Source organism: Pleurodeles waltl, chromosome 9, assembly GCF_031143425.1.
Source record: "Pleurodeles waltl isolate 20211129_DDA chromosome 9, aPleWal1.hap1.20221129, whole genome shotgun sequence".
In the NCBI taxonomy this organism is placed as follows: domain Eukaryota; kingdom Metazoa; phylum Chordata; class Amphibia; order Caudata; family Salamandridae; genus Pleurodeles; species Pleurodeles waltl.
In genome coordinates this window covers 419,300,510-419,326,656 of record NC_090448.1, presented here as the reverse complement: position 1 = coordinate 419,326,656, position 26,147 = coordinate 419,300,510, and the positions used below count along the sequence as shown (strand labels likewise).

The 26,147-nt window shown below is 49.3% G+C and overlaps 1 protein-coding gene across 3 annotated transcripts in view; it reads left to right on the top strand.

Moving 5' to 3' along the window:
- The window catches only part of SPTBN4 (spectrin beta, non-erythrocytic 4), a 1,652,494-nt gene that overhangs the window by 1,450,755 nt on the left and 175,592 nt on the right, over positions 1-26,147 (top strand). The window lies entirely within an intron of this gene.

The following is a 26,147-nucleotide window of genomic DNA, read 5'->3' as shown; positions in this document are numbered from 1 at the left end:
CTTTTATAATGCCTCAGTGGGATTTAAATTAAGTTTTAATATACGTGATGGGTACACCGTTTGAACCGTTACATAGTTGCCCATTGAATCGTTGAGCGTTTAAAACTGTTTTTCTCATAGCGATCATGCCGGCTAGAAGTGTTAGTGAGCTGCAAACTATAAGTGTAAAACCCCGGTTTACTACTTTCCATGCCAACAAGGTGTTTTTGAGAAACAGGGTGGCTTTCCTACCAAAGGAAGTGACTCCTTTTCATTTAGGGCAGTCCATCGCCCTTCCTTACTTTTACCCCCCTCCCCATCCCTCAAAAGAGAAGGAAAGGCTGCATCATCTGGATCCAAAGAGAGCGCTGAGCTTGTACATGGAAAGGTCGAGTGAATTTAGGATGGCCGGTCAGCTACGTGGGCGAAATAAAGGGCAAAGCCGTCCACAAAAGACCATTGTCAAGGTGGGTCATTCTTTGCATTAAAATATATTATGCACTGGCAAAGAAAGATCCTCCTGAGGGCATTAGGGCTCATTTGACCAGAGCTAAGGCTTCTACTTCGGCTTTAGCTAGATGTGTACCAGTTGTTGACATTTGCAATCTAGCAACCTGGGCTTCCCGCCACAATGCAAAACATTACTGCTTGTACTCCGAAGTGATGAGAGATGGACGCTTTGCCCGTTCGTGCTACAAGATTACTTGGTATAGGCAGACAGGCACCCACCTCTGATTGCGGGACTGCTTTGGACTCTGTTCAAAAGGTAAGGAATCCACAGGTAGATGTATCCATTAGAAAAAAAGTTACTTACCTTCAGTGATGCTTTTTTCTGGTGGACACAGTATCTACTTGTGGATTCCTCACTGAACCACTCACCTCCCCGTTGCCTGTCTGACTATACCAAGAAGGAAATTGTTGGGTATATTTTGTACATGTTGCAGATTGTATATACAGAATGTATATATATATATATATATATATATATATATATATATATATATATATATGTAAATGTACTTAAATTCTTGAGTTGAGTTCGCACATGCGCTGTTTGCGATGTTGGTGTTCACCTCAAAGGCATGAAAGAAAGGGGGTGAAACTGACGTCAGTCCGCCGGCAAGGACTTCTTATGGCTCCGATGAAGTCAGACAGAGTCGTGTGTGGAGCCGTTCCAATGTGACGTCCTTGTTGACATCTAGAGCTAGAAAGAAAAACATTCTGTCAATTTCTGGCGCAATGGGAGTACTCAAAAGGTGGGTAATCCACAGGTAGATACTGTATCCACCAGAAAAATCATTACCACAGGTAAGTAACCTGTTCTTCAGGTCCTGAGTTATTAAGTCATTGAAAACATCTATTGCATTTCTCGGCCTTTGGTTTGAAATTGTTTGATGCATCACCATAAATGTCATTACCCTGTTCAATACTTATTGTATCCTCCGTAACTGGTATGGCAATGCCTAAAGTTTTATTTTGCAATTCCTGTAATGCTGTCATTAGAGTTTTATCAGCTACTTGAAATCCATAATTGTCATTGGCCCTCAATGCCTTTTGTTGGTTCTCCTTCATAGATTGCATTAGGAAATATTTTTCTTATTTCATTGCTCTCATAAATTTAAGTACATCAGTTCTTGTTTGTGCATAATGTAAGTCCTGCTGGGGACAGTAGAATAAACCGAGCATCAGAATCTTCTCTTCTTCGTTTGTCAACGTTATATCTGTCAAGTTGATGATGGCATTGTCGTTCTCCTCTGAGTCAGCCATGATTATTTCTTAGGTCACTTCTGACCTTTCCACCAGTTGGTTTTGCTTTTTCTGGAGTGCAGCTGCCTTCTCTTCCTCTGCCGCTTCTTCTTTGTGCTTTTTGCCCTAGTTGATCTCTTGGGCGCAGGCTGAACCTGGGGTCTTTTGTTAAAAAATCCAATTCTACTACAGAGGGAACTGGTTGGCCTGTAGTTGAAACCTCATCAACATCGGTATCTCTTTCTGAACCGAGTATGCTACTATATTCACATCCTGTTTCTTCACCAAGTCTGTTTTTCTCCATGAGGCATTGTCTGCATGGATAATCAAACTTCTTTGCAAAGGTGAATATCTGGCCTCGATAGTAATCGGCTTTCGTGCGTGAAAACTTTTGTTCCTTCCTAGCTTTAATAGAGTCTCCTATTTCTTCAATCTCAATTTCAATTCATCATTACATTTCTTAATTGTTTCTTGATCAGCTTCCTTAGACAAATCTGTTGAAATACTTGCGATTTCCTCTAAAATTGATTCCTGTCGATCTCCTCAAATTTAATCAGTATATTCACCATCCACTTAGATTCCTTGTTGTTGCTCTCTGCCTACTCACGTAATATGTCAGGATTGGGGTTTTCATAACTTGGAGCAACCAGTATCCTTAAAATCCTCAGGATACAGACAACTTCCAAATATGTTTAAAGAGGCTTGCTCTCCTACCATTTAGATATTTCACTGTGTTTCAACTTCTCTAATTGTCGCAGTTTGGACATTAAACTGTCCCCTTGTGGTTGACTAGCCCCACAGCTGGTCCAGTGCTTGGCGTTCAACTCCCATCATTAAAAATCCCCAAATTGGCTTGCTCCCTTTCGAGCACTTTGGTAGCCGACATGTGTAATATTGCTTGCTTACATTCTTTACAATCACCGTTTGCTCTGTTTTTGAATACCAACACTGACAATCTTTAAATAGCGTAACTCACACCTGCAACTTAAATCACATGCAGCCTTACCTGGGGAGTTGGTCAGTACGTCAAGGGCCCTCTGACTCACCGGCCTCAGTGCTCCTCACACCAGTGTTGCTGCTTCACTCTGTTGATGCAGGGGGTTTGGTGCATCAATATGATTCCAACCCAAAGCTGCTGAGGGCTACCGTGCTCCAGAGCAGTGTGCGTGCCAGCGTTTCAGAGTCAGCAACCTCTGATATGTTTACACAAGTCCTTTCCTTACTCCACAAAAGGGGCTGACGCTGATCAAGAGTTGCAAAATCGTAGTATTTTATTAGTGCTACTGCAGAATATCCGACACGTTTTGGCTGCGCCTCCTATTTCTTTCTAGACATGCAGGAGAGGTGAACTTTTTAGATCTCAATGTCTATGTAAAAAAACAAAAAGTTAAGAAATAAACTGTTTAGAAAGCCAATTGCAGGAAATACTGTGAAACTGTTTTTTTAGCACGCACACAGGTAAATATAACCAGTCATATGTTTTCAACTAAGACCCTGAAAGATAGGGAGGGGAGCCTTCATCTTTGGCTGCAAAAATCCAAATCTAAAAGATATCCTCTTTCCGAGGGAGAGGACAGTGACACTGCTTCAACCTCTCAAAAAATGTCACACAAAAGGGAAAGGTTGCGTGACCAGGATACATCAGATGATTCTAGAAAGGCCTTAAAGAACACTCACCATGAGCCTGTCCGGGACAGTTCCCAAAATGAGAAAAGAGGAAAATTCTCTTCAGAAACTGCAAGGTGAAGTGTTGTATACTCCTGATAGTGCCCAGATGGCCCAGACAGTAATGGTTCACAAAGCTGCTCCTATTATTAGAAACCAACCACATTGCCTGAAACCTTACAGGACACTCTTGATGATGAACCAAGGCTAGGTCCCTCACCCAGACCTGACTTCTTTCCTCTTAGCCGTATGGCTACTGAATTTCATGAGTTGCAGATCTATACATCCCTCAAAATTGCAGAGACATTCTTACAAAAGCAAAGAGCAGAGACCACTACAAAAACATATAGATTGAAATGGAAACATTTCTGTCTGTGGTGGCAGAAGTCGAATGCCCATCCTATTCAAGCATCATCAAAAAATACTACCTTATCTCTTGTCACTGGCAAAATCAGGATTGGTTCATGCTTCAATTAAAGTACACGGGCTGCAATATCAAGATATAGACGCTCTTCAAACTATCTGTCTTTGTGGTCAAATAGGATCATCAAACTATTCATTAAGGGGTTATTAAGAGTTTTCCCTCCACTAAGGGCTCCTCCTGTTTGGCAGCTGAATGTAGTGCTGACAGTTGATAAAACGTCCATGTAAACCCATACACAATGCGGATCTCAAGTTCCTGTCATGGAAAGTAGCATTACTGCTGGCATTAACATCAGCCAGAAGATTGATTGAAATAAAGGTCTTTATGGTTAAGGAGCCTTTCAAGTGTTTTACAGACGACTCAGCGATGCTCAGAACCAATCCAAAATGTATCCTAAAGATACCTCTTCTGATTTCCATTTGAATGAGCCTGTGATACTAAGAACTTTCTTTTCAAATCCTCAGTCACCTCCTGCAGAAAGATCTCCGCATATATTAGACATCAAAAGATGTCTGAAAGTTTATTTGCATCACACCAAACAGTTAAAAAAAGCAGATCAACTGTTGGACATTTATGGAAATAATCATAAAGGTTGCCTTGTGGCAAATGCAATGATTGCTCGATGGATCTTAGCTGCTATCCAGTTCTGTCATTCCAAAGCTAGTAGATGACTGCCAGCTAAAGTGAGGGTGCATTCTACGAGACCAGTCTCTATCTCACTTGCATTGTTTGCTGGAGTGCCTCTTGAGAAGCTATGTAATGCTGCAACATAGAAGAATGTGCATACATTCACACAGCATTATTGCCTGGAATCAACAGAGCTCAGTGATGCAGCTGTTGGACAGGCAGTGTTACGTCATTTATTTCAATAAGGTGAGCCTTTTTTGGTTTCATATGTCTGCTTAGTAATTATATATCTCTGTATATGTGTTTATGCCCGCCATCCGCAATTGTGATATTATGATAATGATTGTGCAAATACTGTAACTGCTAGCTGTTCTGATTCAAGCATGTAAATCTGTGAGATTCAATACTGGAGAACATAAGTTACTTACCTGTAACTGTAGTTCTCCAATATTGGCATCCTTCATAGATCCACATGCAACTCACCCCCTGCCCGTAGAGGCTTCCCTTACTGTTAGGGGATAACCTTTAATACTAGTGCTAGAAAATCTGAGGAAATATGCCTCTGTGGGAGTGTTCTGGAGTGTGCTGTCACCTTACTGCCTGGATTTTGGTTTCTTTTAAATAATATGGATAAGTTATTAAAGTGAAGGTTTCATTGCCATTATAGGCTATGGTGATCTTATGTACTGCTTTATTTTTTATGGAAACCGTTTTTTAAACAGTTGCTGAGTATACAGCATGTGCTTATGGCAAATCAATTGTAGATTAAACACCACACTATAACAGTTACAGTACACACGTAGGAGTCGTCTGCATCTTGAAAAACAGCATTTACATATATTTGATAAAACAGCATGACTGGCAGCATAGAAGTCAACATGCCCCATCCAACCCCCCACCAGACACACTACATACATTCCAAGGCTTCATCTTCTGTACTCTCACCAGTCCTTCCATATCATACTGCCTTATTATGGTACCGTGGGACTCCCACTTTGACGATGGGAATGATTCAAGCATGTGAATCTACGAAATATGCCAATACTGGAGAACTACAGTCAAAGTTAAATAACTTATTTTCCTATTGTGACTAAAGTCGCTATAAATAGCAGTCACAGACCTCATTTTTAAAAAAGGAAAGGGAATGCAGGGCAATACCAACACATAGGCTGCACAACTAGAGCATCAAAACTGACTCTGTCTTTAAGGGTCTCATCCTTACTCTAGTTCCTCTCATGCACCAGTTCATGTTCTGGCTCCAGGCAATAGGAACCTGAAGCACTGATCTCAACCTTTTTTGTCTTTTTGTCACAAAAATAATTGTGAAATGTGGTCTAATACACCTCAATCAACCTCCCGTAGGACTAGAGAGGTTTTTCAATTATTTCTCACAGGAGTTTAATATCTTTTCCGGTCAGAATGCTTTCACTTTTTGTGAAGTGCCCTGTCTCTGGCAGTAAAAAAGACCAGTCAGATCGGCATGATCTTGGCATCATGTGCCATCCAGAAGATCACCATCCTGAGAACTATGGGCATTGTAAAACATGTCTGGAAAAACCCTGAAGAGCAAAGGACCGGGTTGCTTGGCCTTCCAGGGAGGCTTCAATAGGCAGCCTCAGGAAGTTGTCCGGAGCAAGGATATAAATTTCCATCTATCTGTGTGCGGCCCTCTTGCCTTAGGGACTATCCAAAAGGTAGACCTGAAGAGCATAAGAGAAGAGAAAGAAGGCAATGTTTCTGGTCAAAGTCAAGAGCAGATATGGTACCTCTCCGTCAACATAGAGAAGGCGCAGTAGGTCGACACTGAGACCAATACCGCCATCAACGTTGAGACCAACATTGACCTAGAGACAACCTCCATTGATGTCAAAGTAACCACCATCAACATCAATGATACTTTCTCAATCGCTACCGAGACCCCCATCTTCTGTTTTCTCTATCGTAGAGACATCTAGTGGATTGGTTCTGGTCGCCTTAAGAGGAGAAGAGTGCCATGCTCATCAGACTCTGATTATTCATATTCATATTCACTCACCAGAGAGGTAACGCCTGTGGTCAGTGTGCCTCCCACTCCTTCACCACAAAGATCTGTATCTCTGAGCTTCTCACCAGTGCCACTAATTTCTCCTGTTCTGTTAAGGTCACCACAGTGGGCTTTTAAGGTCACCACGGTGGTCTAAGTCAACAGTGACTTTACATGTACTACCCAAGACTACTCGAAAGGAGATGCCACAGAAAAAGGGAGGTACAAAATCCAAATCTCCCAAAAGATCTTGCTACCCTTCAATGCGCCGTAGATGTTATAGCCAAAAATCATCTACCAGTAAAACCTCTAGGCTATGTAACCATTCTTCATCAATACACACCACAGATTGCTCCTCCATTAGGTATCATTTCCGACTCTTTCTCTGGCAAAAGTATCGCCTGTGGATGTGAGTGTGTGCGACTGGCTGTATGGGTCTATGAGTGAATCTGGGAGTGGCTGTGGGGGTGTGAGTAGGTGTGTGAGTGGCTGTGTGAATGGTTTTGTGGGTCTCTGAGAGGGTGTGTGAGTGGTTGTATGGGTATGTTAGAGGATCCTTGTGTTCTTAAAAAATGTTTGTTAGCAATTTCTTGCCCAGGTGTGGTCTCTCAAGGACCACTCCTTCAGTCCTGGGGGTGAAGGTACCTCTACCCTGACCCCTTCTATCACTTTCATGTTTTTTAGCTACTGTTGCTTTAGTGGTTACAGTGTGTTTTCTGCTGCGTAGTTCTTCTCTGCGGTAACAATGTCTCAGAGAAAGTCGGGTTTCAAGCCCTGTCGAGAGTGTGGGGGCAAGATGTCCGTTACAGATCCTCACTCCGACTGTCTCTGGTGCTTGAGCTCCGATCACGACGTTGTGACTTGCGATTCATGTCAGCACATGAATCCGAAGGCCCTCAAGGAACGTGAGGCTAAATTATTCCTGGCGAAGTCGAAGAGAAAGGGAAAACATCACAAGAAGTCTTCCTAGCCAAGGTCTCATCGGCGTCATCGAGACTCCCGGTGCCGTAGAGATTCACGGCGTCATTCAAGCAAGGAGACTCGTTCGAGGTCGCCTTCGGCTCGACGTCGGAGGACTTGGGAGGTCAGTCCCACGGTCACGCCGCATCCATCGACGCCGTTGCCCTCTCCGGCGTCACCGACTTCGCCTGGACAAGCGTCTGTGGTTGAGGTGATGCAGCCTCTTGTGATGTCTCCGGCGTCGGGGTCGCCTTCGATCCAGGCACCCCAGGCACCCCAGTATCCGGCTTTTCCAGCCCCTGGAGCCGATAGTACCGCATTTCTGAATGCGATGTATACCATCTTTCAGCAGATGGCTCCAGGAGGTGCTCTGGCTGGTCCTTCGGGCCCTTTGGCCTTTTCATTTGGTGATCCTGCGACTCTTCGTCCGACACCCTTTATGCCCTTTCTCCCTTTTGGGAATGTGGGCTCGGCGCCGGTGTCGGCGCCGGTGGCCGCTCCGGTGGCCTCAGAGGGATTGGCTTTTATGTTTCCATCCCGTCGACGTCGGGATTTCGTCCTGTGACTCCGGTGGGTCCATCGGCTCCAAGATCCCTTTGTCCTGTTCCTTCATCGGCGCCGAAGCTGTCTGTGGCGCCGGATGCGGCGCCGGATGCTTCTGGAGATCGGCGCCGATCTTCGACTTCGGCAGAGGCCATGTCGACTCCGCGCATTGAGCAGAGACTACATTCAAGGAGGCGTGCTCTCCGTCTGTTGGAAGAGCAGGAGTACCAGCGAGTCCTGGAGGAAGGAGAGGTTGAGGACTCGGGTGATGGACTGCATGGTCTGGATACGGCCAGTGGGCTGGATATTTCCTCTGGGTGGGACCTTCCATCTCCAGGGGAGTATACGGAGGAGGCTGCTTCCTTTCACGCGGTGGTGAGGAAGGTGGCTAATTTTCTGGGCCTGCCTTTGCCGGTGGCAGAGGCGAAGCGGAATTTATTAACGGAGGTGCTGCATCCGGCCTCTGCTGCAGCGGAGCCTCTCTTGCCGTTTAATGAGGCTTTGCTTTATCCGGTGTTGGAGGTGTGGAAGAAGCCTGTATCTTCCTCGGCAGTTCATAGGGCTGTGGCCAGGAGATATCGGACTGCACCATCTGACCCTGGCTTTCTTTCAAGACACCCTACGCCGGAGAGCTTGGTGGTACAAGCCTCCTGTTCTTCAAAATCAGCGCCTGGATCCTTCCCGACGGTGCCAGGAGACAGGGACTCCAAAAAACTGGATGCGCAATCCAAGAAAATATTTTCTTCTTGCAGTTTGGCATTGAAGGCCACCAACGCAACTTGCATTCTGGGGAGATATGTCCATGCTCTTATGGATGATATTTCATCTTCTTTTACGGAGCTTCCCCAGGGACTCTTGGATTTTGTCTCAGACGCCCAGGCTGCCGCAACCCAGATTATCCAGTCTGGACTGGACACGACCGACTCGGTGGCTAGGGCGATGGGCACGGCTGTGGTGGCAAGGAGACAGGCCTGGCTCCGTAATTCAGGGTTTTCTGTGGATGTACAGTCGACCCTATTAGACCTCCCGTTTGATGGGGACAAACTGTTTGGAGCAAAGGCAGATTCGGCCTTGGAGCGATTTAAAGAGAGCAGGGCCACAGCCAAATCGTTAGGGCTGCAAGCTCCTTCTTCCTCTGCCTCTTCCAGATTTTTCAGGAGGTTTTGTGGATTTGGGCGTGGCTTTTCCTCCTCTTCCTTTCGGGGGAGGTTCCAGCAAGCCGCCTCTTCTCACCCCTATAGATCATTTAGAGGGAGAGGTAGGGCCCGCACCAGAGGAGCCTCTCAACAGCACTCTTCCTCTTCCTCGTCCTCTGGAGGGGTGCAGCAGGGAAAGCAGCCTTAGGCTTCCACCATTTCCCACTCACTCCTCTCCTGTAGGGGGAAGATTACGGCATTTTCTCCACAAGTGGGAGACTATTACAACGGACACTTGGGTTATCAGTATTGTGGAGAAAGGCTACACCCTTCCCTTTCGGGAGTTTCCGCCCCCCCTCCCGCCCCGCCCATCTTATTGTTCAGAAGAACACCTCCTGTTGCTAGAACAGGAGGTACAAGTCCTCCTTTCAAAGGGCGCGGTAGAGTTGGTCCCAGAGCAGGAAAGGGGTCGAGGTTGTTACTCAAGGTATTTCCTGATTCCCAAGAAGGATGGTCGGTTGAGACCAATCCTGGACCTGAGGATCTTGAATTGGTTCCTCAAACAGGAAAAGTTCAAGATGCTGACCCTAGCTCAGGTGCTTTGGGCGTTGAACAAGGAAGATTGGATGGTGTCTGTCGACTTGCAGGATGCTTACTTTCATATCCCGATACTCAAGTCACACAGGAAGTATCTCCGGTTTATGGTGGGATCGCAGCACTATCAGTTTGCGGTCCTTCCGTTTGGTCTTACTTCAGCACCTCGAGTCTTCACGAAGGTGATGTCGGTGGTTGCGGCAGAGCTCAGAAGGAAGGGGATAGCAGTATTCCCTTACTTGGACGACTGGTTGATCAAAGCCAAGTCGCCGGAGCTTGTGTCGCATCATCTGCAGTCAACGACTCAGTTGTTGTTCGACCTGGGTTTTTCGGTGAACGAGCCCAAATCTCACCTGGAGCCCTCTCAGCGCCTCCTGTTCATAGGGGCAGTACTGGATACAACATTGAGTCGAGCCTTTCCTCCGCCTCAGCGGATTCAAGATATTCAGGAATTGGTTCCAATGTTTCGAAATGGAGCGGTAGTTCCAGTCCTCAAGGTCCTTCGTCTGCTCGGTCTGTTTGCCTCCTGCATTCTGTTGGTCACGCATGCTCGCTGGCACATGAGGGCTCTTCAGTGGTGCCTCCGAAGGCAGTGGTCTCAACACAAAGGAGATCTAGAAGGTGCTGTCAAGATCTCCAGAGATGCTGCTGTGGACTTGAAGTGGTGGATTGCGAGCAACAATCTTTCACAAGGAAAGCCGTTCGCGCAGTCGCCACCAGTGGCCACGGTCATAACGGATGCTTCCACTCTAGGGTGGGGAGCTCATCTGGGGGATCTGGAGATCAAAGGCCTTTGGTCTCCAGAGGAGCAGATGTTTCATATCAATCTGTTAGAGTTACGGGCTGTACGTCTGGCTCTCAAGGCCTTCCTCCCTTCCCTTCGTGGTCAGTCGGTACAGGTCCTGACGGACAATACTACCACGATGTGGTACATAAACAAACAGGGAGGAGTAGGGTCGTGCCTTCTCTGCAGAGAAGCTCTTCGACTATGGTCTTGGGCAAAGGACCATCAGATTTGCTTGGTAGCAAATCATCTGGCCGGGGTCTTGAATGTACGTGCGGACAGTCTCAGTCGCCAATTCTCGGCCGACCACGAGTGGCGTCTCCATCCAGATCAAGTCCGTTTAATCTTCCAGATGTGGGGGTTTCCTCGGATAGATCTGTTTGCCACTCGGGAGAACGCGCATTGTCCGTTATTCTGCAGCCTCCAGTATCCGATGCAGGGAGCGTTAGGGGACGCGTTTCAAATAACCTGGTGCGGCCAGTTGCTTTACGCGTTTCCTCCCATACCCTTGATTCCTCGAGTATTGAGGAAGATACGCCAAGACCGGGCGCTAGTCATCTTAATAGCTCCGGATTGGCCAAGGAGGGTGTGGTACTCCGACCTTCTCCAACTCTCAATGTGCCCTCCGCTCCGTCTCCCTTTCAGGGCAGACCTCCTCTCGCAGTCGCAGGGGCAGGTTTTACACCCCAACCTCCAGAGTCAGCACCTACATGCCTGGAGATTGAACGGGGCAACCTGAGTTCCTTCTCTCTCCCGCCTGATGTAGTGGATGTTATATTAGCGGCCAGGCGACACTCCACTAAATCTATCTACGCTAATAGGTGGTCTAAATTTGTTGCGTGGTGTGGAGAGAGGCAGATTGATCCCTTACATGCTCATCTATCGGACGTTTTGTCTTTTGCTCTCTCTCTAGCGCAGAAAGGTTGTGCAGTGGCTACCATTAAGGGTTATTTGTCGGCCTTGTCAGCCTTCATTTGTCTTCCAGACCAACCATCGTTATTTAAATCCCCTATTGTTATCAGATTCTTGAAAGGTCTTCTAAATAAATATCCTCCAAAACCATTCGTTATGCCGCAATGGGATTTGTCCTTGGTCCTGACTTTCCTTATGGGGTCCCCTTTTGAGCCTATGCATTCTTGCCCCTGAAGGTATTTGGTTATAAAAACAGTTTTCCTGGTAGCGATAACATCTGCAAGGAGAGTGAGTGAGTTGCAGGCCTTATCGGTAAAGCCCCCTTATACAACTTTTTATGGGGATAAGGTGGTGTTGAGGATCAAGGCTGCTTTCCTCCCGAAGTTTGTTTCACCCTTCCATTTGGCTCAGACAATTACTTTGTCCACGTTCTATCCTCCGCCTCATCCTTCTAAAGAGGAAGAAAGACTGCACCGTCTGGACCCAAAGAGGGCGTTGAGCTTCTTTATTGATAGAACAAAGGATTTCAGGCTGGAGGATCAGCTGTTCATCGGGTACGTGGGCAAGAGGAGAGGAAAGGCAGTCCACAAGAGAACACTCTCCAGGTGGGTGGTTCTTTGCATTAAAATCTGTTACTCTTTGGCAAAGAAGGACCCTCCTGAGGGCATTAGAGCTCATTCCACCAGAGCTAAGTCGGCCACTTCGGCCTTGGCCAGGGGTGTTCCTGTCGTTGACATCTGCAAGGCCGCAACTTGGTCGTCCCTTCACACTTTTGCGAAACATTACTGTTTGGACTCTGAGGTCAGAAGGGACGGCCATTTTGCACGGTCAGTGCTGCAGGATTTCTTGGTTTGACCATTTAGGCACCCGCCACCGGGCGTGGTACTGCTTTGGGACTCTATTCATTAGGTGAGGAATCCACAGGTAGTTGTATCCATCAGAAGAACGAGTTACTTACCTTCGGTAACGACTTTTCTGGTGGATACATTAGCTACCTGTGGATTCCTCACGGTCCCACCCGCCTCCCCGTTGCCTTTCTGGTCTTACCAAGTAATCCTTGAGTGCGCTCCTCTTGGTCTTCAAGGTTGCAATAGACGTTGTATATATGGATACGTGTGTATATTATCTGTATATATATATATATGTATATATCTTTGTGTACATACATGATTTGCATATATTTGTTCGTTATATTAAATTTACAGCTATTCATTGCAATATTGTGTATTTTACAAGGTTATGGGATGTTGCCTTGCTCTTTCATTGCATTGGGTGGTTGTTCTCATGCACGTAAAAAATGTTGGTACTGATGTCGGCACGTCGTCGAGGACCTCTTATTGCCTGTATCACGTCAGACGGCGTCGCGTGGGCTAGAGTGACGTCCTCGTCGACGTGCAGAGACTAGGAAGAAGATTTCCGTCGAATGCTGGCGCCATGAGAGTATTCATTAGGTGAGGAATCCACAGGTAGCTAATGTATCCACCAGAAAAGTCGTTACCGAAGGTAAGTAACTCGTTCTTCTGGACCAAGATCTAGCTTTATGACAAATTTGGTGTTATTCCATTCAACAAAGTACTTCAGGATTCCACAAGTGTGTGGGACAATTCATTGGTTATGACTTTGAAAAGCCTTCCATTGAAGAGAACTAGGACTACAGATAAAAAACGTCTTCAGTGGAGTAGCTACCTATAGACCTGACTATCTGTGGAGTAACTACCTACAGACCTAACATCTGAATATTAGCAGTAGGCTACTAAAATGACTTGAAGCTGTTAAAACAAGCGCTGGAACAAATCTTAGTACTTTCTAATAAAGCAGGGATGTCCATGGCTAATGCAGTAGCAATGAGAGGAGGCTAAAAACGTAATTGAGAGTTTGGCAGACAGGCTACGCCATTGCAACAATGACAGAGTTGCAACAGAGAACACTACCTGCCAAACCGCCAGTCTGCCCACCCGAATTGGACTTGAGTGAACTGCCAGGTTTATGCCACAGAGTAAACTTTTCTCCATTTGCATAAACCTCCTACAGGCCAAATGGGCTTTCCGTCATAAATAAAGTAATATAGTGGGCATTCTGATGTTTTTTTTTTTTGGTTTTCTATTAGTCACTTTGAGGAGTATCATGACATGCAAGACAGAATGACCTTGATAGCATGGGAGAACACTCCCACGGTGTTTAGGCCATTAGTTTGTTTTTTAAAAACAGACTTTGACTTTAGGAGTTTGTTTTTGGAAAAGTGAATACTTTTGAGAGTTTGGTGTAAGCATCTGTCACCAATGACAGATGCACACCAAACATTTAAATGGCTTTATATGAGCAACCATGACAGTGGTTCGCACCGACTCATAGGCTTCAATGTTGGGCCGGCAGTGAATTCTAAATTTGACGGGCAGAGTAGAGGTAGGATGGTGGATGTAAAGTCCTCTGGCACCCTGACAGCCCTTTTTTGCTCTGTCCATCAACCTGTAAATCATGCCCTTGATCTAAAGCCTAAAATACCGGCAAACTAGATTGATACACAACTTGAGCATGAAAATCTGTGTTTTCTGAGCTTTTTAGGTAGTTTTTGAAAATTACAGTACAGTAAGCCACAGCCTGAGCCCCAGTTTTCCTCTTTAGGCTAAGAACTATTCAGCACTGATCTTTCTTCCTGCAGAGACAAAATAATGCTGGTATTTTACTTTCTTTTGCAGCACTAAGACTGTGAAAATAAAACATAAACCACAAGCATTAATAATAAAGCACAGAAGCATTCATAATAAAACACAAGCATTAACAAACAATCTACATAGGGACCATTTGATGTACTGGGATTAAGGTACTCGTACATAGTCAGAACCTCCTAGGCTGCCCTAAAATTCAGGATATGATTTCTGGATAATCTGATGAAATTCAGATTGATCGGGGAGACCTTCCAGTGCCCCAGTTGGCCACAAGCAAAATATGATGCTCCCCCTCCTGGGGCTGCTTCTCTGACCCTTCTATTGCTCCTCCCAGCTCTCCCACCTCCCAGCCCCCCCTCACTCTCCACTTTGTTCCCTCCTTTGTGGGGATCCCCATCCCATTTCTTTTGACTGTTCTCTGCATATTGTGCAATTTCTTATGAATACAACTACCTGTGGATTCCTCACCTTTTGAATTCTCCCACTGCGCCAGCATTCAACGGAACTTTCTTTCTAGCTCTCCACATCGACGAGGATGTCACAATAGCACGGCTCCACACGCAATTCCGTCTGATGTCATCGGAGCCATAAGAAGTTCTCGCCAGCGTGCTGACATCAATTTCCTTTTTTCTGCGCCTTTGACGCTAACGTTTTTTCTACCTCTCCTTTGGTTTACAACTGTTTTGAGAGAAATATTTTTACAGACACAATGGGGGTTATTACAACGTTGGAGGAGGTGTTAATCCGTCCCAAAAGTGACGGTAAAGTGACGGAGATACCACAAGCCGTATTACGAGTCCATTATATCCTATGGAACTCGTAATACGGCTGGTGGTATATCCGTCACATTTGGGACGGATTAACACCTCCTCCAAAGTTGTAATAACCCCCAATGTCTTTGCCTAGGAAATCCAGCTTTAAGACTTGTAGGGAGTGCGGGGGCCATATGTCGGTCACTGACTGCATAAGAACTGTCTCTGTTGTTTAAGTTCGGGCCATGACGTGGGAGGTTGCTCGTCTTGTCAGAGCATGAATCCGAAAGCTCTTAAAGAAAGAGAGGTAAACACAGATCCAGACCTCGTTGCATAGATCATCGAGATTGCACAAGAAGTGACGTTGTCATGGGTCAAGGCGTTGTTCGTCCCGAGATGACCGCCGTAGTCGGTGTGTCCAACTTCGAGATCACGGCATTGCACGAATTGGGAAGTGAGTACTACTCTATCTCCTCAACCAAAGGCACCTGAAGTGTCTCCGGCGCTGTCTTTAATGGAGATTTCAGTGTCGCCTTTGAATCCTGTGGCTCAATTTTCTCCTGCATCCGCTCAAGGTCATGAGTTGGAAGATTAGGCATTGGATCAAGTCCACCCTCACAAAAGGAACAAGAGTCTCCAACTTTTCTGACTCCGGGAGCAGATCCGTCTATGTTCTTAAATGCTATTATTTTTAATAGATCAATGGTCCCATCGGGTCCTTTGGTTTTTGCGCTTGTGATCCCAGCGCCATGTACGCAGGCTCCATTCAAGCCTTTTCTGCCTTCGACTCCATATGAATAGACTAAATTGGTGCTGAAGAAGACACCACCTCCGCTAGAGATGGCAGCTCCGATACCGGAGTCAGACAGACCCTGACCGACGTCAGCTCAATCTACTCCGGCGCTTCGCCTCTGCCATTGCAGGCTTCATCGACATCTGTAAATTCTTTATGGACATGGCGCCTGGAATCCAGGCTGAAATGAAGGAGGGAAGCTTTGAGACTGCTAGAGGATCAGCAGTATTTGGCGGAGCAGCAGCAGCTGGAGGAAGGAGAGATACCAGTGCCTTCCGATGACTTGACACAGCAAGTAGACTTGATACATCCCCTGAGTGGGAATTGTAATCCCCTTGAGGTATGCTTTCCTCAGAAGTTACTTCATACCATGGGGCCTCTGCCTGCTTCAGAGTTGAAAACAAATATTTTGACCAAGGTTCTACATTCTTCTACCTCATTATCAGAACCCCTTCTTCATTTTAATGAGATGTTGTCAGAGCCAATATTGGAGATATGGAAGAAGCCTGTTACTACTCCTGCAGCTTTGAAATCCATAGGGGGTCATTCCAACCTCGGCGGTAAAAGGTGCTTACCGCCATGCAGAAGACCGCCATAACACCGCCGCGGTAAACCGCCACGGTCATTCTGACCCACAACAGGCAAACCGCCAAAATACAGACATCCACAAAAGTCCGCCACACCAAAGGCCAGCGAGAAACTGGCGATGACCAAACCTCCACCGTCACGCCAACGGAAATACGCCCACACTATCATGACACACAAATCCACGCGGTGGTCTTTCAACCGCGGTATTCCATTGGCGGTACACACCGCCGGGCTCGAAATACACACACTTGTACAAAACACTACCACATTGGACAATTCAAAATACACACACCTGATACACATACACACACCACTCCCACACACACAATACAATATAAAATACACACCCACATCACCCACAAACCTCCACTCCTAGAGATTCGTGAACACGCATTGAGAAAAGACATCCGAGCACCCAGACACCCAATTCACTGTCACGCAGCAATATTTGCACTCACTTCACACAACACAACAATGCACATCACCACAATTAGCACCACAAAATCCACCCTACACATCACCCACACCACCCCATGGCACCGCAAAGACACCCCAGGTTCTCTGATGATGAACTCAGGGTCATGGTGGAGGAAATTGTACGAGTAGAGCCACAGCTGTTCGGGACACAGGTGCAGCACACCACCATTGCCAGGAAGATGGAGCTATGGAGCAGAATAGTGGACAGGGTCAACGCTGTGGGACAGCACCCAAGAAATCGGGACGACATCAGGAAGAGGTGGAATGACCTACGGGGGAAGGTGCGTTCCATGGTATCCAGGCACAACATCGCGGTGCAGAGGACTGGCGGCGGACCCCCACCTCCTCCCCCAGAATTTACAACATGGGAGGAGCAGGTCTTGAACATCCTGCATCCTGAGGGCCTCGCAGGAGTAGCTGGAGGAATGGACTCTGGTAAGTCTCATCTTCACTACTTCATCCCCCCCACCCCACCTGCATGCCAACTCATACCCCCACCCTCACCCCCACCCCCATCACACCTACTCCTTGCAAATGTCTCACCATCACAACCCACCCATCCCAAAACCTAGCCCTGCATGCGTCCACAAAGCATGGACACCCATCACCAAAGCATGCCCACTGCACATACACATACACCCTCCCCCCCAAACCACTGTCACAACAGCCCCCACAAAGGAATGCCAGCACTGGGGTACACGGGCACCCACCCATTGCACGCTATGGCAAACACAGAAGCAATAACCATACTTTTATCCCCCTGCAGGACCCGAACGCCAGGTCACCGCGCAGGAGGGTCCACAAATGTCCACTCCACCCCCAGAAGAGGCCCACAGTGAGGACAGCAGCTCTGTCTCCCTGGATCTAGATGACCAGCCCGGTCCATCGGGGACCTCGGGACAGTCGGTTCCCCTCAAACAGCCACAGGCCACAGCAGACCTTCCCCCCTCTGGGGACACCAGCACAGCACCCACCCAGCTGGCCCATACCTCTGTCCCCAGGACACGTCAATCAGCGGTGTGTCCACCACTACAGGGAACCCAGGCTAACCCAACACACCAACAACAACAGGGACCTGGGGGCAGTGGTAGTGGGCACACGGTCCAGGGGACAGAGGTACAGGGAAACAGGGGAACTGGGAGGGCTGCTGTGCGACAGGGGGGGGGACAGGCCCAGGGAACCCACTCTCCACAAGGCCCTCTCCTCCATCATGGGAGCATACCACCACTCCCGGGAGACGATGGCGACGGTCCTGGCCAGGTTTCAGGAGATCCAGCTTCTGCAGGAGCAACAGTATATGGGGTTCAGGGAGGAACTAAGAAACATCAGTTCTGCCATGGGTACCATCGTAGTGGCCCTGAATCAGGTAGTCACCACATTGCGGGACACTGTGGCACCTCAAAGGGCCCCTGACACTAGCATGGACCAAGAACTGCCTATCACCTCCGCCGGCGCTAGTGGACAGGAGGCCCCGACACAAGACCAACAGGCCACCAGAACCCCACCCCCTGCAGAAGGAGAACCACCCCGCAAGCGGGCCCTCTGATCCAGGAAGAAGACAGAGTAAGATGTCAAGACCCCCGCCAGCAAAGGATACCGCCCTGATTGTCATCCCACTGTCCCACATTGACCAACCTTAAACTGCCCCTGCTCCACTTTCCACAGGCATTTGGACAATGCACCTGTGATACTGATAGTCTGGACTCTGCCATGGACAATCCTCACCGATTTGCAACCACCCACCAATTTAGAACACTTGAATAAACACACTTATTGCACAAAACAATCTGGAGTCTGGCTGTGATTTTTAACAAATGTATTAGACATGACCGTGCCAAAATGTTAATTTACATTGTGATGCCAACAAACCGCTGTCACACAGCTGTAGTCCATGGGGAAACAAAGCAGATGTCACGCAGTGGGGCCCACATCTCTGAAAACGGAAGGGAAAGTCACAACACAGTTACCATACAATGGGGGAAAAAGTCAGACAGTAGAGAGGTAGGAGTCTTTAAGTAAATGTAATATGTCAGTGTGTACTCTTACCTGTGTGTCATTGAAAATACTGCTGTATTACTGTGTTCCTGTTCTCTATGTCGTCCTCTTCGGCTTCCTCCTCTTCACTCTCCACAGGCTCCACAGCTGCTACAACACCACCATCTGGACCATCCTCCTGCAGAAAAGGCACCTGGCGTCGCAAAGCCAGGTTGTGAAGCATACAGCAGGCCACGATGATCTGGCACATCTTCTTTGGTGAGTACAATAGGGATCCACCTGTCATATGGAGGCACCTGAACCTGACCTTCAGGAGGCCAAAGGTTCGCTCGATCACCCTCCTAGTCTGCCCATGGGCCTCATTGTACCGTTCCTCTGCCCTTGTCCTGGGATTCCTCACTGGGGTCAATAGCCAGGACAGGTTGGGGTAACCAGAGTCCCCTAATAGCCACACCCGGTGCCTCTGGAGTTGACCCATCACATACGGGATGCTTCTATTCCGCAGGATGTAGGCGTCATGCACTGACCCAGGGAACTTGGCATCAACATGGGAGATGTACTGGTCAGCTAAACACACCATCTGTACATTCATGGAATGATAACTCTTCCGGTTCCTGTACACCTGTTCACTCCTGCTGGGGGGGACCAAAGCAACATGTGTCCCATCAATGGCACCAATGATGTTGGGAATATGTCCAAGGGCATAGAAATCACCCTTCACTGTAACCAAATCCCCCACCTCAGGGAAAATGATGTAGCTCCGCATGTGTTTGAGCAGGGCAGACAACACTCTGGACAACACCTTGGAAAACATGGGCTGGGACATCCCTGATGATATGGCCACTGTTGTTTGAAATGACCCACTTGCAAAGAAATGGAGTACTGACAGCACCTGCACTAGAGGGGGGATCCCTGTGGGTTGGCGGATGGGTGACTTCAGGTCTGCCTCCAGCTGGGCACACAGTTCCTGTATAGTGGCTCGGTCAAGCCTGTATGTCAGTATGACATGTCGTTCCTACATTGTCGACAGGTCAACCGGCGGTCTGTACACGGGAAGATTCCTCCATCTCCTCGCATGTCCCAGCGGACGGTGCCTATGAAGGACAACAGCGAGCACAGAGTCAATCAACCCACAGGTACGTTCCCACAGCTTGCACATAACACGATTCGCAATGCATTGAAAGGTTTGTATGAGTGTTGATGCAAGGCCTAGGTATGTGTGACGCAGTAGAAATTAAGCCATGTGGGCCCTTGAAATGGCGGCTGCCTGGCCTGTGAAGTGCGACAGTGGGATGTGAGGTCAATGCGCTGGCGTGGCACACCGTGGCGGTAGGCGGTCGAAGACCGCCGCGCAAAGCAGCATTGGTTAACATTGAACCCTATGGGTTTCAGGAGCCAATGACGATGTGCGCCGGCGGTCCCGGTATGCACCGCCGCGGTACGCACCGCCGCGGGCGTGACCGCCATTTTCTATCTGCTTAATCACTCGATACCTGATCTTCCACAGGAGAGGACCTACACTGCAAGTGCTGCTGTGACCTCGGTCTGGAAAAGACAATGGCTCATGCGACTGGGGAAAGGGCCCCTGCCTTCACTGCGGAGGAGTTGGAAAAACTTGTGGATGGGGTCCTCCCCCAGTATGCGCTACTCTACGGTCCTCCAGACCAACAGGTAAGTACACTTGGACCATGCTTAGTGGGCAATGCCTGTGTTGAGTGGGGTGGATGAAAGATGGTGGGAAGGGGAGCAATTGAGGCATGCATCAAATGACAGATGAGAGCATGTGCCACATGGCAAGGGTGGTGATGGGGGGCCACTCACATCGAGCATGCAGAAGGTGATGACTATTTTTCTCTCCCTGTACATGTCACATAGGTCAGCGCCCACCAGAAAGTCGCTATTTGGCGTGCCATCACCAAGGACGCCCGGACCCTGGGGGGCCACAACAGACGGGGCACCCACTGCCAGAAGAGGTGGGAGGACATCCGACGCTGGAGCAGGAAGACGGTGGAGGCTCAGCTGGGGATGGCCTCCCAAGGTGGGAGGGGTGCCAGTCGTACTTTGACCCCCCTGATGTCCCGGATCCTGGCGGTGGCCTATCCCGATTTGGATGGGCGCGTGAGGACATCACAGCAGACACAAGGGGGTGAGTACAAACACATTCTGCTGACTTTGCGCGCATTGGAGGTGTCTGGGTGGGGGAGGAGGGCTGTGGGTATCCCTAGGCCAGGGCGATTTCTGTAGGCTAGGCCCCTCCGTAAGGCATGGCCCTGTGCCCCCGCCCCCCACCTCTGTAGGGTGCCAAGTACAGGTATCCATGGCCCTGTGTCATCTATGTGTGCAGTTGTCGTCCATAGGCTTGTAGGCCATGTCCCACGGATTGCGTAGTGGACCCCAAGTGCGCGGCGTAGTGCAGGGGGCTTCTGTGTCTGTCCTCTCCGCCAACGGTGTCGCCAATGCATGCACTCAACATGTCTTTATTTCTCCCCCCCACCCTTTTTTGTGGTCTTCCTGTTCATGTGTGCATTAGCATCATCAGGCGGAGGAGAAGTGGCATCGGAGCACGAGGGAGCTGCATCCCACATGGCCCTGGAGGGCTATGCAACGGAGTCCGAATACACCAGTGGGACGGAGGGCGAGGGGAGCTCCACAGCGGGGACTCGTGCTGATGTCAGTGACAGCGACTCGTCCTCTGAAGGGAGCTCCCTTGTGGTGGCGGCAACATCCGTGCCCCCCGCAACAGCAGGTACAGCCGCCACCCAGCGCACCAGCACTGCCCTCCCAGCAGCCCCTCAGCGTTTGCCCCGTGCCCGCTCACCGAGGAAGGTGGACATCTCCTTCGCCCCAGGCACCTCAGGCCCTGCCCCTGTCATCCCTGCTGCCCTCATTGACCTCCTGAGGACCATCATTGTTGGGCAGTCTACCCTTTTGAATGCCATCCAGGGTGTAGAAAGGGAGATGCACCAGAGTAATGCATACCTGGAGGGCATTCATTCTGGTCAGGCTGCCCATCAGCGATCGTTCAACGCTCTGGCCTCAGCACTGACGGCAGCCATTGTCCCTGTCTCTAGCCTCCCCCCTCCAACTTCCTCCACCCAGACCCAATCCCCTGTACGTCTGCCTATCCCAGACACACCATCAGACCAGCCTGCACACACCCCAACACCCAAGGGAAGCTCATCCAGACATAAGCACCACACATCACACAAGCATTCACACAAGCAACATCCACATGCAGACATACCAACACCCACTGCCTCCACTGTGTCCCCCTCCTCCTCGTCTCCTTCCTCCCTCCCTGTGACGTCTCCACTCACACTTGCATGCACAACATCTTCAGCCACTACGTCCATCACCAGCACACCCACCAGAACACTCCGCACACGTGCAGTCACCACCCCATTACCATTTACACGTCCCCTGTGTCCTCTCCCAGTGTGTCTGTCACCCCCTCTTCCAAACTACACAAACGCAGGCAGCCACCCACCCAACAGCCATCCACCTCACAACAGCCTCCAGCCCAAGCACCTGCACCCAAAGACACCAGACTTCACACTCCTACAACCACATCCTCTTCCTCCACTCCCATACCCACTACACCTACCCGTCCCTCTCTTTCGAAATTGTTTTTCCTTTCCAAACTTGACCTCTTTCCAACAACTCCCCCACCCCGTCCATCTCATAAGACTCCAATCAGCACCTCAGCCACCACAAAACCGGGGCCTGTAAAGACTGCCATGGACTGTGGAGTCCCCCACCCTCAAGGGCAGCCAGTTCAGCTAGGAGCCAAGGCACGGCCAGCCCACCCCCGGTAAAGAATCCGAAGATTTCCAGTGCCCGGCGCGAGAGGCCAAAGACACCAGGGACCAAAATCCCTACTATGGCTCCGGCAGGAAGTGGGGTGCCACCTGGCACACCGCCAAAGGTGGGAAAGGGCCACAGGCGAACAGGGAAGGGTGGGAAGGGCAGCACGCCCGACAAGTCAGGCAGCAGGCCAGCTGGCCAGGAGGGCCCCACCAGCCCCATCCCAGGTGTGCAGGATGACACCCACAGGCCCGGTACTGCAGCCCAGGAGGCCCCCGCAAGCCACGTCCCAGGTGGGCAGGAGGACACCCACAGGCCCGGTACTGCAGCCCAGGAGGGCCCCGCAAGCCACGTCCGAGGTGGGCAGGAGGACACCCACAGGCCCGGTACTGCAGCCCAGGAGGGCCCCGCAAGCCACCAGACAGATGGCCAGGAAGGCCCCGCCAGCCACATGTCAGGTGGCGAATGACATCCATGCCATGGCCGGATCCGCTGACCTGGACACTCATCTCAAGCACTGCTGAACAGGGCCCTTCATCTCAAGCACCGCTGAACAGGGCACCGCCGTCTCAAGCACCGCTGAACTGGGCCCTTCATCTCAAGCACCGCTGAACAGGGCACTGCCGTCTCAAGCACCGCTGAACTGGGCCCTTCATCTCAAGCACCGCTGAACAGGGCACCGCCGTGTCAAGCACCGCTGAACTGGGCCCTTCATCTCAAGCACCGCTGAACAGGGCCCTTCATCTCAAGCACCGCTGGCCCATTGGCAAAAGGGGCAGGCCCGCATCTGTGTTGGGCAGGGCTGCACGAAGCACTCTGGGCACTTGTGAGACTGTGGCTTTGCACTCCCCAGGATGGTACAGTGGGCATCCCACCCACTGTAGAGACTTGAGAGACTGTGGCTTTGCACTCCCCAGGATGGTACAGTGGGCATCCCACCCACTGTAGAGACTTGAGAGACTGTGGCTTTGCACTCCCCAGGATGGAACAGTGGCCATGGAGGCCCCTCGTGGATCTGGCGTCGTGGACTCATCTGGCTGAGGTGCCCCCCCTTCCCTTCCCCCTGAGGTGCCTGTAGTTTTCCTATCTGATGCCCCTGCAGTGTTCTCTCCGTTGGAGTCAGGTATCCTGTGTGGGCTTTGCCCATGTGATTTGGGCCCAGTGGTCCACGGACAATGCCTGCAGAAATTATCGGACTTTTAATATTTATGTATATAATAGTTTTAGATTTGTGATATATTTATAAGCCAGTGATACAATATATTCGACTGTTTATGATCATTTCCTTTTGTCTTTGTATTCTTCCGGGGGGTTTGGGGAGTGTCACTCTGAGTTGTTGCTATGTATTGATGTGTGTGTTGTAGTGGGTGCGGGTGGGGGTGGGTGTGTCGCGTATATGTGTCCCCGTAATTCTTTGCCTCCCCCCTCCCCTGTGTCGTAGGTGCAGTACTCACCGTAGTCTTCTGCGCCGGCGTTCATGCTCCTGGTAGAGGAGCGGTAAGACAATAGCTGGGAGGATGTGGAGTTCGGGTTCCATGCTGTCCAGATTCCTCGTGGGGAGTATGGAGGTGAGCGTTTTCCGTTCGAAATCGCTGTTTCCGCCGTGCTTTTATCGGCGGGGCTACCGCCCCGGAAAAGGTGGCGGATTGGTGGGTTGTGATAGGGTGGGCGGACATTGTCTCCCGCCTGTCTGTTGGCGGTGACCGCCGCGCTGTTTGTTTGTCCCGCCGTGGCGGTCGGAGTGTTGAAGTGGCGGTCTCTGTTGGCGGTTTCCGGCAGGGTCGGAATTCCATTTTTTTAACCGCCAGCCTGTTGGCGGGTTAGCCGCCGCTTTAACACCGACCGCCAGTGTTGGAATGACCCCCTTAGTCAGAAGGTACACAGTTGCACCAGCTGGCCCACAGTTCTTGAGTCAGCATCCAACTCCTGAAAGCTTGGTGTGCAAGCTTCTTGATCGTCAAAATCAGCTCCAGAATTGTTCCCTACAACTCCTGCCGATAGAGAATCTAAGCGTATAGAGCAATTGGCGAAAAATACCCTTTCTTCAGGAAGCATGGCACTGAAATAACTCACTGAAACTTGTGTGCTTGGAAGGTGCCTTAATGTGTTGATGGATTCAGTAGAGGAAGTCATCCCTAATTTGCTGCAAGATATACAGGGCCATTTTGTTGAACTTTTGCAAGATGGTCAGGCAGCAGCGAAGCAGGTGATACAATCAGGCTTGGATACTGGGACTCTGTTGCTAGAGCCATGAGAACTTCTATTGCGACCAGAAGGCATGCATGGTTCAGAGGATCTGGGTTTTCCTCTAATGTACAATCTACTTTAATGGACCTCCCATTTGACGGATCTAGACTTTTTGGTGACAAAGCTGATTCGGCCCTAGAAAGATTTAAGGACAGTAAGACCACTGCTAAATCTTTGGGCCTTCAGATTTTATCCACAATTTACAAACCATTCCGTAGGTTCAGGTTCCAGGTTGAACAGCCTACCAACTCCCTCTTCAGATCTTACAGAGGTCATGGGAGACTTAGATTGTGTAGTGCCGCCAAGCAACCTTACTCCTCCTCCTCCTCCTCCACTTCCTCTTCCGCTGGGAATCTGTCAGGGAAGCAGCCCTAGTTCTCTTCCCTTTCATCAGCATGTGTTGCGCATAGGGGGAAGGTTGATTCATTTTCTTCTAGAGTGGGGGTTAATAACATCAGACTCATGGGTGCTGAATATTGTGGGACATGGATATGCCCTTCCCTTTTGGGAGTTTCCCCCTCCCTTCCTTCCCCAACATTCTTTTTGCTCAGAAGAGCATCTTTTGTTGCTTCAACAGGAGGTGCAAAATCTACTATTAAAAGATGCAGTAGAGTTGGTTCCGGAGCAGGAAAGGGGTCTGGGATGTTATTCAAGGTATTTCCTGATTCTCAAGAAAATGGTCGTCTCAGGCGTATTCTGGACCTAAGGATTTGAAATTGGTTCCTCTAGCAGGAGAAGTTCAAAATGCTGACCCTGGCTCAGGTGCTTCTAGTAGGGAGACTGGATGATTTCTATCGACTTGCAGGATGCGTATTTTCACATCCCCATTCTGAAGTTACACAGGAAGTATCTCCATTTCATGGTAGGGTCAATCCATTACCAGTTTGCAGTCCCTCCATTTGGTCTTACTTCCGCACCTCAAGTCTTCATGAAGGTGATGGCAGTAGTTGCAGCGCATTTCAGAAGGAAGGGAATATCAGTATTGCCTTTACCTGGACAATTGGCTGATCAAAGCCAAGTCCCTAGAGTTAGTGTTGCACCATTTGCAGGTGACAACCTAGTTGTTTTTCAATCTGAGCTTTTCCTTAAACATGCCCAGATCTCACCTGGATCCCTCTCAGCAACTCCTGTTCATAGGGGCAGTACTGGACACAACATTGAATCATGCCTACCTTCCTCCTCAGAGGATTCAGGATATTTAAGCTATGTTTCCAATGTTTCAAAATGGAGCAGTTGTTCCAGTACTAAGGGTCCTACGTTTGCTCGGTCTGTTCGCTTCCTGCATTCTGTACGTTACTCACACACGTTGGCACATGAGGGCTCTCCAGTGATGCCTCCACAAGCAATGGTATCTCGAGGAGTCAATAACAATCTCCAGAGACGCTGCAGCGGATCTTCGAGGGTGGAGTGTGGACGACAACATGTCTCAAAG